The sequence below is a fragment of the Hyaena hyaena genome, unplaced genomic scaffold, assembly GCF_003009895.1.
Source record: "Hyaena hyaena isolate Hyena2069 unplaced genomic scaffold, ASM300989v1 scaffold_1582, whole genome shotgun sequence".
Lineage (NCBI taxonomy): Eukaryota > Metazoa > Chordata > Mammalia > Carnivora > Hyaenidae > Hyaena > Hyaena hyaena.
Genome location: NW_024082216.1, coordinates 262,414 through 278,686, shown reverse-complemented (window position 1 = coordinate 278,686; position 16,273 = coordinate 262,414). Strand labels below are relative to the sequence as shown.

Below are 16,273 nucleotides of genomic sequence, written 5' to 3'. Positions count from 1 at the left end.
TTTAACAGATACATTCAGAATATTCCATCCTAAACAGTAGAATACACATTCTTTTCAAGTACACACAGACCATTCTCCAAAACAGATCACATATTAGGGCACGAAACAGGCCTCAACCAATTCATGAAGACTGAAGTCTTCTATATACCTTTTCTGACCATAACACTATGAAACTAGAAGTCAACCACCAAGAAAAATCTGGAAAGACCACAAATGCCTGGAACTTACATAAACAATGAATGGGTCAACCAGGCCATAAAAGAAGGAATAAAAAAGTACACGGAAACAAATGAAATGAAAACACAACGGTCCAAAACCTTTGGGATGTAGCAAAAGCGGCTCTAAGGTGGAAGTATAGAGCAATACAGGCATACCTCAAGAAGCAAGAAAAAACCGAACCTTACATCTAAAGGAGCTAGGAAAAGTACAAAGAATAAACCAGCAGAAGGAAGGAATGAATAATAAAGATCAGAACAGAAATAAATGATATAGAAACTAAAAAAACAATAGATCAAATCAATGAAACTATAGCCAGGCTTAAAAAGAAAAAAAGAGAAAGGACTCAAATCAATAAAATCACAAATGAGAGAGGAAAAATAACAACCAACACACAAAAGTACAATTTTAAGAGAATATTATGAAAAGCTATAGGTCAATAAATTTGACAATCTAAAAGAAGTGGATAAATTCCCAGAAACATATGTTACCAAAACTGAAACAGTAAGAAATAGAAAATTTGAACAGACCAATAACCAGCCAAGAAACTAAATCAGTAATCAAAAAACTCCCAAAAAACAAAACTCCAGGACTAGATGGCTTCATAGGCAAATTCTACCAAATATTTAACAGCTCAAACTATTCCAAAAAATAGAACCAGAAGGATAAGCTTCCAAATGTATTCTATGAGGTTAGCATCATCCTGATACCAAAACCAGATAAAGGCAACACTAAAAGAGAGAACTCCAGGGGTTCCTGGGGGGCTCAGTGGGTTAAGCATCCAACTTCAGCTCAGGTCATGATCTTATGGTTCATGAGTTCAAGCCCAGCAGCAGGCTCTGTGCTGACAGCTCAGAGCCTGGAGCCTGCTTCAGATTCTGTGTCTCCCTCTCTCTCTGCCCCTCCCTGGCTCACACGTTCTTTCAAAAATAAACATTAAAAAAGATAATAAAATAATAGAATAAATAAAAGAGAGAACTACAGGTCAATATCTCTGATGAACACAAATGCAAAAGTACTCAACAAAATAGGAGCAAACTGAATTCAACAATACATTAAAAAAAAAAAATCCATGACAATCAAGTGGAATTTATTCCTGGGTTGCAAGAGTAGTTCAATATTTGCAAGTCAGTCAACATGATACATCACATTAATAAGAGAAAGGATAAAAACCGTATGATCATTTCAATAGATGCAGAAAAAGAATTTGACACAGTACAACATCCATTCATGATAAAAGCCCTCAACAAAGTAGGTTTAGAGGCAACATACCTCAATATAATAAAGGCCATATATGAAAAACCCACAGCTAACATCATCCTAAATGGGGGAAACTGAGAGCTTTTCCTCTACATTAGGAATAAGACAGGGATGTCCACTCTCACCATTTTTATTTAACAGAGTACTGGAAATCCTAGCCACACCAATCAGAAAATGGAAAGAAATAAAAGGTATCCAAATCAGCAAAAAGTAAAACTTTTACTATTTGCAGATGACATGATACTTTATATACAAAACCTGAGGTCCCTAGGTGTCTCAGTCGGTTAAGCATCCGACTTCGGCTCGGGTCATGATCTCACAATTCGTGGGTTCGATCCCTGCGTCGGGCTTGGTGCTGACAGCTAGCTCAGAGCCTGGAGCCTGTTTCAATATCTCCCTCTCTCTCTGACCCTCCCCTGTTCACGCTCTCTCTCTCTCTCAGAAATAAATAAAACATAAAAAAAATTAAACAACCCGAAAGATCACCAAAAAACTGCTAGAACTGATAAACGAATCAGTAAAATCACAAAACACAAAATCAATATAGAAAAATGTCTTGCATTTCTACCTTCCCATAATGAAACAGCAGAAAGACAAATTAAGGAATCAATCCCACTTAAAATTATACCAAAAATAATAAGATGCCTAGGAATAAACCTAACCAAAGTGGTGAAAGACTTGTACTCTAAAAACTATAAAACACTGATGAAAGAAACTGAAGACGACAAAAGAAATGGAAAGACATTCCATGCTCATGGATTGGAAGAACAAATATTGTTAAAATGTCTATACTACCCTAAGTAATCTACACATTTAATGCAATCCCTATCAAAATACCAACAGCATTTTACACAGAACTAGAACAAACAATCCTAAAATTTTTATGGAAGCATAAAAGACTCCAAATAGTCAAAGTAATCCTGAAAAAGAAAAGCTGGAGGCACCACAACTCTGGATGTTAAGTTATATTATAGAGCTGTAGTAATCAAAACAGTATGGTACTGGCACAAAAATATACACATAGATCAATGGAACAGAATAGAAAACCCAGAAATGAGCTCACAACTATATGGTCAATTCATCTTCAACAAAGAAGGAAAGAATATCCAATGGGAGAAAGACAGTCTCTTCGACAAATGGTGTTGGGAAAACTGGACAGCCACATGCAAAAGAATGAAACTGGAACACTCTTTTACAATACACAAGAATAAACTCAAAATGGATTAAGGACCTAAATGTGAGACCTGAAACCCTAAAAATCCTTTAAGAAAACATAGGCAGTAATTTCTCTGGCATCGGCCATAGCAACTTTTTTCTAGATAGGTCTCCTGAGGCAAGGGAAATTAAAGGAAAAATAAACTGTTGGGACTTCATCAAAATAAAAAGTTTCTGCACAGCAGGGTGCTTGGGTGGCTCAGTTGGTTGAGTGTCTGACTTCAGCTCAGGGGATGATCTCACAGTTTGTGAGTTCAAGCCCCACACTGGGCTCTTTGCTCTCAGTGCAGAGTCTGCTTGGGATCCTCTCTCTCTTCTCTCTCTCTGCCTCTCCCCCGCTCTCTCTCTCAAAAATAAATAAACATAAAAAAAAAAAAGAAAACAAGCTTCTGCACAGCAAAGGAAACAATCTAAAAGAATTAGAGACAGCCTATGGAATTTGCAAGATATTTGCAAATGTTTTAACAAATAAAGGGTTAGTATCCACAATATATAAAAAAAACTTATAAAACTCACCACCCATACAACAAACAATCCTGTTAAAAAATAGCAGAAGATACGAAGAGACATTTTTACAAAGAAGACATCCAGATGACCAACAGACACATGGAACGATACTCATCATCACCTACCGTCAGGAAAATGCAAATCATAACTACAAGGAGCTATCACCTCACACCTGTCAGAATGGCTAAACTCAACAACCCAAGAAGCAACAGGTGTTGGTGAGGATGTGGAGGAAAAGGAACCTTCTTGCATTGTTGGTGGGAAGGGAAACTGGTATAACCACTGTGGAAAACAGCACGGAACTGCCTCAGAAAGTTAAAAACAGAACTACTCTGTGATCCAGCAATGGCACTACCGAGTATTTACCCAAAGGATACAGAAACACTAATTCAAAGGGATATATGCACTCCTATGTTTATGGCAGCATCATTTACAATAGCCAAATTACAGAAGCAGCCCAAGTATCCATCGCCTGATGAATGGATTAAAGATGTAGTGTGTGTGTGTGTGTGTGTGTGTGTGTGAAATGGAATATTGGAATGAAATCTTTCTATTTGCCAAGGAATGAAATGAGATCTATTTGCAAAGACATGGATGAACTAGGGAATATAATGCTATCCACAATAAGTCAGTCAGAGAAAGACAAATACCATATGATTTCACTCACATGTGGAATTTAAGAAACAAAACAAATGAGCAAAGGGGAAAAAAGAAAAGACTCAAGAAACAGCCTCAGCTATAGAAAACAAACGGATGCTTACGGGGGCGGGGAGGGAGTTAACAGGTGATGAGGACTAAGGAGTACACTTGCTGCAATCAGCACGAGGGGATGCGTGGAATTGCCGACTCACTACACTGCGTGCCTGAAACTAATATAACACTGTTAACTAACTGGAATTTAAAAATAAGATACAATAAGTAAAAATGGTTAAGATGGCTAATTTTATGTCATGTATTTTTTTACCACAACAAAAAACATTCACTTACTGGAGGTCTTCTGCCATGACTAGTTCTCACGGCTTGCTGAAAAGCTGTGTCATTCTCTAGTTCCTAAAGTGAGAAGGCAAATATAACATTCAACATGAAGTGAGAAACAAAAAATAAATAAATTTAAACTCTTCTGTTTGGTATTCATTATCCTCTATAATTCATCTTACCCCACCGGCTGACATCCAGGTAGTGGCTCAAGGACTCCTGCCCCCAAAGCTGCCCCATCACACTACCCAAAATATCAAGGCTCCTTCCTTTTCTAGGAAGAGGAGTACTTGGTAACGTCAGTCAGCTTTAAGGGTATGTTACTGGCCACTGTTTAAATGTGTGGTATCATCATGGCTGGCTGAAAGATCAAGTACACAAGGACGTGGCCTTTCTTCTGGTCCTTTCTTCCCAGTAGCTGGAGCAGTAAGAACCGAGAACCACATTCTCCTTTTCTCGCTGGCCTCTCTCCCTCCCTTCTATTCTTCCATATGCTGGGACCACGGCTACCAGCCCCATCTGAAAACACCTTAAGACACTTCATTCCACTGGGGAGTAAAGTGTGGAATTCAGACCAGAGCGAAGCAAAGCCTCCCCACGGCGATTCCAGCTCCACGGGGTGCAGCCTGCTGTGCTTTTGGAACCAAAGCCTTAGCTGAAAGAAAAGGTCATCATGCCTTGCTGACTCCTGCCTGCACTCCTATTCCTCAGCAGGAAAACGCGAGGGAAGTAATACTAGTCAAGAGCAAGATTCAAATGTCCCTGGGTCTCTGGGACAGATGCCGTTTTCGGACTGTCTCAAAAGCACCCAGTCTTAGCGACCACCCACCTCGGGACCAGCTCCTACCCCTTCAGCAACGCAGAATCTGGCTCTAAGCCTTCATACACATCTTATGGGCAACTGTCAGGCTTGCCTCTGCCTTACTGCAATCTACATCCCGCAAAAATATACTTGATTATTAAAAAAATACAATAAATTAAAAAACAGTCACTATTAACTTCTAAAAACTTTGCAAACAATTAAAGCAAAACTTTTATATAATCCAGATGTTAATTCAATGCACTTTAAACATGATTTTATTATGTCTAAGCCTTCTTTAATGTTTACCTTAAATAATCTTTATAACCTTCCATGTCAAGTACATAAAATTAATGGAAACTAGGCAACTCTCATATGAAGTATAGAGCCAAAGGTAACCTTCAGCATAATCAGTTTCTCTGGTGCTTTAAAAGTGATCATACTTGGGGCACCTGGGTGGCTCAGTCGGTTAAGCGTCCGACTTCAGCTCAGCTCATGATCTCACCGTTCATGGGTTTGAGCCCCATGTGGGGCTCTGTGCTGACAGCTCAGAGCCTGCTTTAGAATCTGTCTCCCTCTCTCTCTCTGACTCTCCCCTTCTCATGCTGCCTCTCTCTCTCAAAAATAAATTAATTAATTTAAAAAAAAAGTGATCATACTCATGATCTATTAATTCTACTTCTGGGACTTTAGCCAAGGACATGTTGCTCAAAATAGAGAAAATTGTTTATGTATAAAATTATTCATTGCATAGCCGTTATTTACAACAGAAAACTGAAAATATCCTATGATCTGAAAATAGTTCTAATCAACTATACGTATTCAACAAAATGTAGCAGTTAAAATTACACAGTTAACCCTTGAACAACACAAGTTTGAACTGCCATGGGTCTACTTATACAATAATTTTTTCCAATAAATATATTGGGAAATTCTTTGGAGACTGGTGACAATTTGAAAAAACCCACAAAACATATGGCCTAAAAAAGCTGAAAAAATTAAGAAAAAGGATATCATTGTAACATACAAAATATGTGTTAATTGACTTTGTTATTGGTAAGGCTTCAGGTCAACAGTGGGCTATTAGCAATTAAGTCTAGGAGGAGTCAAAAATTATTTGTAGATTTTTGACTACATGGGGGAAGGGAGGTGGGTCGGTTCGAGGGTCAACTGTATTTAAATTCCTAGTATCATGAGACATTACTTATGATGTAGTTGGATATAAAAAAGCAAACAGAAAGGTAAATCCTAGTTCAATTCCAAACATGCTAAAACTAAATATATGCATAAGAGAAAGAAAAAGCAACAAAACGTTATAGTTATTTGGGAGTGATGGGATTATGGGTAATTTAGTTTTCAACACCGAGCATTTACATTTTATATACACATAACTTTTATAAATGGGAAAAAGAGGGAGAGTTCAAAATCTATACAATCCTAGGAAAACATCTATGTTTTAATACAAATTTTTAAAAAGGAGTCTATATAATCATGCCTGTGTATGTACACAGTACACACACGAAGGGAAACACCTGTGTATAAAGGACGGGGGAAACGGCAAAATGCCAGGTGACAGAATAGATTTCATATAGATGACCTCTGACAGGATTTATATCATTTTTCTCCAATCTTCTGACCTTTCAAATTTTCTGTTAAATGATCACATCACCTAGATTTTATTTCACGTAGAGGAAGTGAATGGTTTCTAGTTCTTTCCTTGTTTTCCCTCTAGCTGTCACGTTCACAGACCACTATTTTTCTCCGGAGGAAAAAACAACTGAAAAATGACTAAAAGTTATATGAAAAACTCTAGAGTAAGATTTCCTAAATTTATATAGTCCTATAAATGCTAATATTTGATTAGTATATACTAGCAAATAAATTAACAATCATATCTTTCATCCTCACTCTTTTTACACACTAATTCAAGGTAACTTTATAAAAAGGTTTTGTTTTGTTTTACAGTTTGGAAAGTCAAACTCTCACAGTGATATAAACAGATTTAAAATAGTCAAGTACTGGAGCACCTGGGTGGCTCAGTCAGTTAAGTGGCCAACTCTTGATTCCAGCTCAGGCATGATCTGATAGTTCCTGAGTTCGAGTCCTGCTCTGGGCTCCGCACTGACAGTGCAGAGCCTGCTTGGGATTCTCTTTCTCTCCCTCTATTTTGAGAGAGGTAGGGAGCGCAAGGAGGATCAAAAATCTTAAAAATAAAATATTCGAGTTTTTTAAATTTAAGTATTTGTCTTAATAACAATTTCATCTTTTGGTTTACTATCCCACTAAATATTAAATAGATATAGATTTGCTGACATCAAGGGAAATTTATAAAAGACAAAAATCAGGTTACAAAACAGTACACACAATGTGATACCATTTTATCCAAAAATATAGAGATACACATATATTTGCATAGAAAAATGTTTAGTGAGATAAGCATTATAAGCTAGTTAATGTTTACCTCTGGGTAGTAATAGTTTCTGTGATTTTAATTTTTCTTTATACTTAATTCTATGTCCTAAGTTTTCTAAAAATGCTTGTATGTTTTAATTAAAAGAAAAAATCACTACATGACATTTCAAATTTAGAGCATTTAAAAAACTGATTTTAGGTACTTCAAGTGACTTAAGTCTTTTTAGTTAAACATTCAGATAGCTAGTGTTGTAAAATAGAACTTTCTCATGATTTTCCCTTTTGCTATAATTAGTATTATTAGTGAAAGTTAGTACAGACTTCAGCAGTATCACTTTTCCAGGCTTTTATTCAGTTTACTTAATTTAAAGATAATAAAGCAGAACCCTCAAATCCAAAGTTTTCATGAACCAGCTGGTTAGCAAAGACCAACATAAAAGCTAGATTTTTTCTTTTTTTTACCTCAGTATCATAGATTGGATTGTAGTCATTATAACCAGAATAAAGATCATCTTCATCTGTCTCTGAGGCCAGGTGCACATTTTGCATCATTTGCACCTATGAAAAATTAGCAGTGTAAGTATGTTCTTGGCATATAAAATAATCCTTAAATGAAATAAAGTATAGCTACTTAACAACCTTTCCGGTCAAATTTATTGCTACATATTTTTATGACTTAATTTTTTTCACATCAAATTCTCAAAACTAGGTGTCAAAACATGCGTTCATTGCTCTCATTTTACATTTATTCCACACCTACTGCATTAAAAGGCACTCAGTACAGGTACAGTTAGCTGCCCTGATTTTCAAAGAGCTTAGTATCAAATGCAGAAGACGGTCTGTAATAGTCAGTTACAAAGCCAGGCAGGAACCACTACACACCTACTAGAATGGCTGAATTTACAAGCCAACAATGCAGGTCAGCAATGATACGGAGTAATCTAAAGATACATTGTTGTTGGGGGTGTAATATAGTGCAATTTTGGAAAAAAGTCTGGCAGTTTCATAAAATTAACATATATTTCTTACAACCCAGCAATTCCACTCTAAGGTATTTACCTGAGAGAAGTGAATAATACATGGATCAAAAAAAAATATTTACGTAAGAATGTTCACAGGAGTTTATTCATAATAGTCAAAAACTAGAAACGCACCAGATGCCCATTAACAGAATGGATAAGCAATGAGGCATATTTATGCAACAAAGTATTATTCAGCAAAAAAAAAGTACTGATGACATATGAAATGGAAGAATATCAATTATGTTAAGTGAAAGAACCCTCACAAAACAGCACCTTATATATTGTTTCATTGATTTAAAATTCTAGAATAGGCTAAACTATTGAAGAAAACCATCAGAAAGGTGTTTGCTGTTTTGGCGTGGGACTGGAGATTGAATGAAAAAGGGCATGATAATAGAATTTTCTAGGGTAGGGCACCTGAGTGGCTCAGTCAGTTAAGTGTCCGACTTCGTCTCAGGTCATGATCTCGCGGTTTGTGGGTTTGAGCTCTATGTTGGGCTCTGTGCTGACGGCTCAGAACTTGGAGTCAGTTTCAGATTCTTTTTTTTTTTTTAATATTTTTATTTATTTCTAGGAGAGAGAGAGAGAGAGAGAGAGAGAGCGTGAGCAGGGGAGGGTCAGAGAGAGAGGGAGACACAGACTCTGAAACAGGCTCCAGGCTCTGAGCTGGCAGTCAGCACAGAGCCTGACATGGGGCCCGAACCCACGAACCGCAAGATCATGACCTAAGCGAAAGTCGGACGCTTAACCGACTAAGCCACCCAGGCGCCCCAGTTAGTTTCAGGTTCTATGTCTCCTTCTCTCTCTGCCCCTCCCCAGCATTCTCTGTCTGTCTCTCTCTCCCAAAAATAAACATTAAAAAAATTTTTAATTTTCTAGGGTGATAAATATTCTGTATCTTGACAGGGGTTTGGATCACACTGGTATTCGCACTTGTAAAAGCTCCACAAATGAATACTTAAGATTTTTCCTTTCATTGTAAATTTTTTTGTGAAAGAAAAAACTGTAAGTAAATATCAAAGTATAATTAATATGCATACCTAAGTACTTAAGGGAAAGCTTAATATCTGTAATTCAGTTTGATGTGCATAAAATAACACAGATAGAGAATGTTAAGATTCTCTCTCCCTCTTCCTCTGCCCCACCTGTGCTCATGCACACACAGGCGTGCACTCTCTCTAAATAAATAACACAGATAAATGAAAGATATGTGATGAAGTACAAGAAAATGTTAATGGTAGAATCTATATAACAGGTATGATGTTCACTGTAAAATTCTTTAAGCTTCACTGTACGTTTGAAAATTTTCATAATAAAATATCGAGAAAAAAAGGCAAGACTTAGAATAAAACAGATGACAAAGTAAAACAGAAGTGAGAAATTTAACTACTGTATACATGTACTGTAAATGCAGTAATTACCAGAGAATTTGGGACGAATTCTCAGAACCTTTCAAATTGAGTAATAACTTAGGCAATTTAGGGGAGGGGCCTGGCTAGCTACCCAAGAAATGTAATACTAAACTACTTTACCTTAAAATACATATCTTTTTTAGGGGCACTTGGGTGGCTCAGTTGGTTGAACGTCCGACTCTGGATTTCAGCTCAGGTCAGATCCCAGGGTTGTGGGATCAAGCCCCCGATCAGTCTCCACGTTAGCATAGAGCCTGCTAAAGACTCTCTCTCTCCCTCTCCCTCTGTTCCTTTCCCCCACTGTCAGGCATGCATGCTATCTCTCTTAAATTAAAAAAATATATTAAAAAATAAAAACTAAATATATATTTTTTAAAAAGTTGCTACTATTTTAAGTATGCTGGTAAATTCCTTCAAAAATGTCAGCTTAATCTTATTGCCCAGTACAATGCCAAACATATATAGCTACTTGTAACCTTTTAAAAATTATTTTTATGTGGGGATGCCTGGGTGCCTCAGTTACTTAAGTGTCCAACTCCTGGTTTTGGCTCAGATCACAATCTCATGGCTTGTGAGTTCCCGACCCGTGTAGGGCTCCATTACAACATGGAGCCTGCTTGGGATTCTCTCTCCCTCTCTCTCTGCCCCTCCCCTGTTCACGCACATGCGCACTGTCTCTCAAATTTAAAAAACATTTTTATGTGAAACGTAAAATTATTTTTTATAATTCATATACTATAAAACTTACCTTTTTAAGGTGTACAAATCAGTAATTTTTAGTATAGTCACGAAGTTGTGCAACTACCACTCCTATCTACTTCCAGAACATTTTCAACACCCACTTAAGAAATTTGGGAGCCTTTGGGGTGCCTGGGTGGCTTAGTCGGTTAAGCGTCTGACTTTCGCTTAGGTCATGATCTCACGGTTCGTGGGTTCGAGCCCCGCGTCGGGCTCTGTGCTGACTGTTTCAGTCTGTGACTCCCTCTCTCTCTGACCCTCCCCTGCTCACGCTGTCTCTCTCTCTCTCCTAGAAATAAATAAAACATTAAAAAAAAAAAAAAGAAATTTGGGACCCTTTTAACATTCACTCTTCATTCCTCCCTCCTGCCACTTAGCCTATTGCACTAATCTACTTTGTCTCTATGGATTTGCCAATTCTGGACATTTCATATGGAATCATCAATCACATTTTTTTCATCAATCAAATGGAATCATCCAATATGTACCTTTTATGTCTGGCTTCTTTCACTTAGCATGTTTTCAAGGTTATCCATGTTGTAGCATGCATCAGTACTTCATTCCTTTTTTATGGCTGAATAATATTCCATTGTATGAATGTACAATATTTTATCGATATATTAGTTAATGGACATTTGGATTGTTTCACTTTATGGCTATTATAAATAACACTGCTATGAACCTTTGTGTACGTTTAGTGTGGACATAAATTTTCAATTCTATTGATATTGAGTGTATGCCTAGCAATGGCATTGAGTCATACAGCAACTCTACGTTTAACTCTTGGGAGGAGCTGCTAGACTTTCCCAAAGTGGCTGCACATTTTATATTCCACCTGCAATGTACGAAAGTCTCAATTTCTCCATGTCCTAGCCAACAATTGTTTATTGTCCCTCATTTTGATTACAGCCATTCTAATGGGTATGAAATGGTATCTTTGTAGTTTTAACTTTCATTTCCTTGATGACTAATGATGTTGTCATGTTTATTGACCATTTTGTATCTCTTTGGAGAAATGTCTTCTCAGATGGTTTGCCCATTTAACAATTGGGTTGTCTTACCTACGTTATAAAAATCTTTATATATTCTAGATACTAGACCTTATCAGATTTATGATTTGCAAATATTTTTATCTTTCATTTTCTTGATAGTACCCTTTGAAGTATCCTTTGAATTTTGATGATGTATAATTTATCCACTTTCTCTTTGCTTGCTTGTGCTTTTAGTGTCTCATCTGAAAAAAACCTACTGCCTAATCCCAGGTTAAGATTTATACTTGTTTTAACAATTTTATGGTTTAGCTCTTACATGTAGGTCTTTTGAGTTAATTTTTCATTACTTTTTAAAGATGAAAATTCACTACTATGGGACAGCAAATATCAGATAGAAATGTATATTCCAGGGGCGCCTGGGTGGCTCAGTCGGTTAAGCGTCGACTTCAGCTCAGGTCATGATCTCATTGCTGGTGGGTTCGAGCCCCGCGTCGGGCTCTGTACTTACAGCTCAGAGCCTGGAGCTTGCTTTAGATTCTGTGTCTCCTCTCTCTCTCTCTGCCTGTCTCCCACTCACATTCTCTCTCTCCCTCTCAAAAAATGAATAAATATTTTTAAAAAATGTATACTCCAAATACCGTCGAAGGTATTAAAAGCCATTGATAGAGAAATTCCCAGTTCTAAAATAAATAAGTCATAGGGATATAAGTTACAGCATACAGACCATAGTCATAATATTGTAGTAACTCTGGTGATGGGATGGTAAATAGATTTATTGTGGTGATCATTCTGCCAATGCATATAAATTTCAAATCACTATGTTGCACACTTGAACTTAATATAATATACATGTCATGGGGCGCCTGGGGGGCTCAGTCGGTTAAGCGTCCGACTTCGGCTCAGGTCATGATCTCCGGGTTTGTGGGTTCAGCCCCGCATGGAGCTCTCCGCTGACAGCCCGGAGCCTTGAGCTGCTTCAGATTCTGTGCCTCCCTCTCTCTCTCTCCCCTTCCCCTGCTCGCACTCTGTCTCTCTCTCAAAAATAAATACACATTAAAAACGAATTTTTAATATGTATGTCAACTATACTTCAATAAATAGAAGTTTTAAAAATAGGGGCACCGGGGTGGCTCAGTCGTTAAATGTCCAATTCTTGATTTCGGCTCAAATCGTTATGTCGAGGTTCAGCTCTGACAGTGACAGTGGGGACTCAAATAAACTTTAAAGGAAAAAAGCAAACATACTTAAAAAATTTTAAAGTCATTGGTATAACATACAGAAAATATTGTAACTTAAAAACTTTTAGCTCACAATGCTAAACCAGTGGCTCTCCAACTTTAACGTGCATGACAAGCCTAAGGGCTTGTTGAAATAGTTTCTCACCCGCCAGCAGAGTTTGGGCTCCTTAAGTCGCCGGTGGAAGTCATCACCACCGCCTTTACCCCTGACAGAGTGAGTTTCCAGAAAGTTCCCACGCCTTGCTGACGACACTCTTGGAGGACCACTGTGCTAAAGGGACTCATTAGGAGCCCTACGTAGGTCGGCTCTTACGCGCGTGTCCCGAAAACAAGCAACGTTTAGAATTAGCCATCTCCCTCCTGCAGGGTTGCAACCACGCTGGGATTAGTTTACAGCTGAGGCTTTTGCTGAACAGACCTGCAGTGGGCAGATTAATTCTAAAGATGTAGAAAGTGAGGCCAGGAAGGATGAAGCGGAGGACCCACAGGTGGGGGCTGTGGTGGGCGGAACAAATAAATACAACTGCGGTTTTCCGGATTCCCCAAGCTTTCTTTTCTTTCTTTTTTTTTTAACGTCTTATTTATTTCTGAGAGAGAGAGAGAGAGAGAGAGAGAGAGAGAGAGAGACATCGTGAGCAGGGGAGGGTCAGAGACACAGGGAGACACAGAATCCTAAGCAGGCTCCAGGCTCTGAGCTGTCAGCACAGAGCCCGACGCGGGGCTCGAACCCACGAACCGTGAGATCATGACCTGGATTCCCCAACCTTTCGAAAGCGCTTTACACACCTAACGAGCCATTCGCGTTGAAACAATCTGGGCATACAGATAAAATGCCAGCAGCACTTTTTTTTTTTAATGTTGAAGTTTTTTGGTTTTTTGTTTGTATGACACTCTTCCCTGACTACGGTGGACAGTCTGCATCCAACACGCCTGCTGTAGTTCCTCCAAACTCACACCAGAAAATGCACCCGGTAAAAGGAAAAGTGGAATTTCAGCCGCAGAAAGAATCTTGGAAACACGGCACTTCAAGTCTTTGGAATTCAGGGTCATCGTTGCGGGGCTGAGAACTGGCTCACGCCTTCTGCTGCGCGTTCTCTGATTTCACGAATTAAACCCCGTGTCAGAACTTCTCAAAGGCCTCGCACGGGCGCGCGCACGCACGGCGAGCCTGCGAGGACCTCCGCAGCCGGTGGCCGGGTCCCGGCCGGTTCCAGCGTCGCGGCGGCAGCGCGACCGCGAGGCGGGGCAGCCGTTCCGCACGGCGCGCGCAGCGGCCCCGCCCAGGCGGCCAGCAGCCGGGGGGAGCCGACGCGCAGCCCTCGCGGGGCCAGACGCGGGGCCTGCGAAGCCCCGGCCGGGCGGGGCGGAGGTGCCGGCGGGCGGGCGGGGCCCCTCCGCAAACGACGCCCCGGCCCCGCGGGCGCGGCGAGGACCCGCGCGGGGGGCGCGCCCTGAGGGGCCGGCCTCGGGAGCGCCGCCCGCCGCGGGCCCTGCGCCGCGCCGTCCGCGCCGGCCCCAGGCGCTCTTTGTCCCGAGGCCCTTCTCCTACCTCGCGGTGAGGGGAGCGGGGCGGCCGCGGGTCGAGCGGGGACGACGCGGCTTTCTCGAGAAAGTAGTCTACTGAGGGCCCGCGCAGGCCCGAGCGCCGCGCCAAGCCGTTGCCACGCGCGGAATCCAAGGAAGCGGCTCCCACAGTCCTCCGCGCCAGCGCGGGGGAGGGGAGGGGGCGGAACCGGAGGGGAGGGGCGTGGCCTGGCGCTGTTGGGGGCGTGGTCTGCCCTGTGGGGCGCGGCCAGCCCCGAGCCGGACGCGGGTGGAGGCGGGGCAGGCGGCGTGGGAGAAGGGATGGGGGAGGGGCTCCCGTCGCCCCGCCGCTACGTGGAGACCTGGAAGGAAAGAAATCCGCCAGGGTGAAATCCGGATCAAGTCAGCCAGGTTGACCCAGGGATGATATGAGGTTATTATAACATGTCTGCTCGAGCCACCACGCCCCTCTTGTGAGCTTGAAGCCAGGGTTCCGTGTCATCACGGCCTCCCTGCGGTCACTCTGCTGAGACCCCTGTCTTGGAGGCCTCAGCTCCTTTTTTCCTCCTCCCCACTGTCTGCGTGACGTGTTCCCCCAGCGTCCTGTGCTCACCTGTCCGAGCTCGTAATTACTCTCGTCTGACGAGTGCCTTGAACGGCAAGCGCTGAAACTGTGTCCCAACCACCTAGAACCAGGTTTCCTAGTAAAAATGTAAACAAGGCATAGTATGAATGACAAATTCATAATTGCTTAATATCATTAGTTTGTTTTAAATGTTGGGGATCATGCAGGGGAAATTGTAGACACCATAATTAATGAGTTTCGAACATTAAGTATCTGTTGGGAGACAGTATCGTAATGAATTCCTGGACTACTGCTGCAGTTAACTTAATGACTCAACTGGACTAGTCCATAGTATCTAGGGTTTTGTTTTGTTTTGTGTTTTATCAAACACCAGGACAGGTGTTGCTGTGAGGATTTTTTAAGATGTGGTAGACTCGGAGTACAGCAGATTACCCTCCATAATGCAGGTGGGCCTCATCCAATCCGTTGACAGACTCCAGAGAAAAGACTGAGGTCCCTGGAAGAGGAGGGAGCCCTCCCCCCAGACTGTCTCCAGACCCCGGCTGCCACATCACCTCTTCCTTAGGTCTCCAGCCTTTTGGTCTGCCCTACAGATGTGGGGCTTGTCAGTCCCTCAATTACAGAAGTCAGTTCCTTAGAGTCTCTCTTTATATATGCATTCTTTTGGTTCTCTTTCTGTGGGGCACGCTGACCAACAGAACTATTATTTCTTCAAGGGTATTTGTATAGGAAACAGCTTTGGAAGATTGAGATGACCATCACCCTCCCATGCCAAAGTCAGGTTTGTGGCTGTCCAGGGTATTAAAGATTTAATGTTGCCCTCGGAGGCAAAGCCTGGGCACGTTGGCCTGCAGTCCATGATGAAAGGCAGAGGTTTCCTGGATTCAGGGTCCCTCAGCTGCGATACAAACCCGCTGCATTTGCGGCACCACCCCCCCCCCCGCCCCGGGCTACCATCATGGGACTTGGGCGCAAAGAACTGAAGGGAATATGAAGCTCGCGCTGCTGGCCATGCTGTGAATAGTAAAAGTCTTCTGTCTCTGATTCAAGTACTTTCTGCCAGCACGTAGGAAACTATGTTAGATTGTTAGCCTGGAAAGAGGGTAAACTCTTACACGATTTTTCATCGTATCTAGCATCGTACCTGCAATGTCTAGCTCAAAGCATATGTTTACTATGTATTTGTTGAATTAATTAGTGAACGCTGTATAACCCTTCACTCAAGTTATTGTACTTCAATGTATAAGACAATTTTTATTATCTCTTCTATACATTTCTAGCTTTCTCAAAAAAATTATCAGAAACAAATTAAATTTCCTTTATATTTGCCTGCTCTTGAAGCGTGGTACAGTTACTTACCCAGAGAGTGGTCAATCA

General features: G+C 40.9%; 1 long non-coding RNA gene across 1 annotated transcript; it reads right to left on the bottom strand.

Moving 5' to 3' along the window:
• Positions 1 to 4,181: 4,181 nt before the first annotated feature.
• On the bottom strand, positions 4,182 to 14,467 carry LOC120226075. Its single transcript, XR_005526935.1, has 3 exons — positions 14,336 to 14,467; positions 7,847 to 7,942; positions 4,182 to 4,248 (listed from the first exon to the last, which is right to left on the bottom strand). It is a non-coding gene; the product is annotated as an uncharacterized LOC120226075 (long non-coding RNA).
• Between the last annotated feature and the right edge of the window lie 1,806 nt (positions 14,468 to 16,273).